At 34.5% G+C, this 2,276-nt stretch overlaps 1 long non-coding RNA gene across 1 annotated transcript; it reads right to left on the reverse strand.

Moving 5' to 3' along the window:
• Positions 1–650: 650 nt before the first annotated feature.
• Positions 651–933, reverse strand: LOC134806271 (uncharacterized). Its single transcript, XR_010146493.1, has 2 exons — positions 848–933; positions 651–799 (listed from the first exon to the last, which is right to left on the reverse strand). It is a non-coding gene; the product is annotated as an uncharacterized LOC134806271 (long non-coding RNA).
• Between the last annotated feature and the right edge of the window lie 1,343 nt (positions 934–2,276).

A 2,276-nucleotide genomic window follows, 5' to 3' on the forward strand; every position in this document is an offset into this window, starting at 1 on the left:
GTCTTATCCCCATCGCTTTTCAACTTGTACTCAGAACACGCATTCAAAGAAGCATTCGATGAAGCAGAGGAAGGTATAAAGATCAATGGAAGGATCATTAACAATCTAAGATTTGCTGATGATACAGCCATTTTAGCAAATAACATAGAAGATCTACAAATACTAATCAACAAGTTAAATACCTCACTAAAGAATCTAGGACTGAAAATGAATGTAAAGAAGACAAAGTACATGATAGTTTCCAAATTTCCTGATAGAGTAGACACAACACACCTAACAATTGATAATCAAGTAATAGATAAAGTTAAACAATATAGATATCTAGGAGCGTGGTTCAATGAAAGTTGGGACCCAGATCAGGAGATTAAAATAAGAATAGAAATCGCAAGGAACACATTTATGTCAATGAAATCACTGTTTACCAATAGAAGCATAAACATCAAACTGATGTGGAAACTCGTCAAATGCTATATAATATCCATCCTGCTATATGGCATGGAGGCATGGACGCTGAATAAATACACAACAGACAGACTTGGTGCCTTCGAGATGTGGCTCTACCGCAGAATGTTAAAAATCTCATGGACCAATCACATTACGAATGAAGAAGTACTACGTAGAATGAGGAAGAAACCAGAAATACTCGAATCAACATCATTAAGAAAAGAAAAACAGCCTATCTGGGTCACATCTATAGAAATGAAAAATACGACTTATTGCAGACAATCATCGAGGGAAAGTATGAGGGAAAAAGAGGGAGAGGTAGACCTAGAAATAAATGGATAGATAACATTAAATACTGGACGCATACAAAAGACGCAGCAACCCTCAAGAGATTGGCAAAGACCAGAGAGCTGAATGCCATGCTGACCGCCGACGCCCATTAGACTGGGCATGGCACCAGAAGAAGAAGAATATGAAAAATACACTCTTGTTATTTATTGCGTTGCAATATTTGTATGTCTTAGTGACGAAACATGTAGTTTTTTTTCAAATATGCATGGCCTTTTGTACCATGTACACAGTGACTCATGAGTCACTGTGTTCTTCTTAATTTTGAGCCACAGAACACGCCGCAGCCATTTTGAATTCAACGGCGCGGATATCTTGTCTCAGTTGCCAAAGGACATTCGAATCTATGTCATGGCCTAGTATATTAACGTCACTTTCTATCAAAACACAAATATTATCTTAATGTAAAATTTTAGATGAATTACAATACATGTAACTTACCTTAAAAAGTGTTTTTTATTCACAAAAACCGAAAATCACTAACTGCATAAGGGTAATTCTTATTCTTATGCATTTTTTGTGTAACACGTAAGAATAGCATGTATTTTTGTGAAAATAAGTAAACTCTATATGAATATACTTAGCAATTTACCTTTAGTTTTAGGTCAACCTAAATGTATTGTCCTAAGAGTATTAGAAACATATAAAAAAATAATTACAAGTGCGAAATGTCACGGACCGTATAGTGTGACTTCCCCAGATTTTGTGATATTGATTTTTTTTGAAAAAATGATGTTGCAATAATTTATATCAAATATAAAACAATAATCCTTGTTCTACAACACTGTTTAAAAATTGTATGGATTTATAACGATTTTATATAATTTTAAACAACATACATTTTGTGATTAGTTTTCGCGTCACCACCGCGCGTGGTAATATAAACTTGCGGTACTCGGTAGAAAATTATCTTTACTACTGGCAGCTTTATTAAAGTTTTTTTTATAACAGCAATACTGTGTTGTTGTCAGGTTTACAAATGGCTGAAGGGAGAAGTTTTGTCGAAATGTATTAATTTGTGTTCATTTGAAAAAACGGTCAACCTTAACGCGTCAACGCCGTGTTAGAGTTTTAAAAGTAAGTTGCAGTTTCACGTTATTGTTTGTAACATAAGATATACATATATACCTCATACATTGCAGATTAAGCTAATTACTTAAGATTTGCAAAATGAAAGGAAATGTTTATGTAATATCGAACATGTTCCAAATGATCACGACCGTGGCCTCAAAAATCTGTCACCGCCACGGACTTTTGAGTCCACGTTCGTGACATATAGACACGTGGTCGTGGCATTCTTAATTCGTTTGATTAATTTAGAGGCACATGCACTTTTCAGAAATGCATTTTTATTAGCTACAGGTCATTTCCTATTATTGCCCGACTTCCAAAGCAAAAAAAATGTTTTTCACTTGTATGTATGTATGATGTATATCGAATTCTTTGTCACGCTCTACAGCCTTTATAGTTTGACGGATTTCAGC

The sequence above is a fragment of the Cydia splendana genome, chromosome 3 (assembly GCF_910591565.1).
Source record: "Cydia splendana chromosome 3, ilCydSple1.2, whole genome shotgun sequence".
In the NCBI taxonomy this organism is placed as follows: Eukaryota; Metazoa; Arthropoda; class Insecta; order Lepidoptera; family Tortricidae; genus Cydia; species Cydia splendana.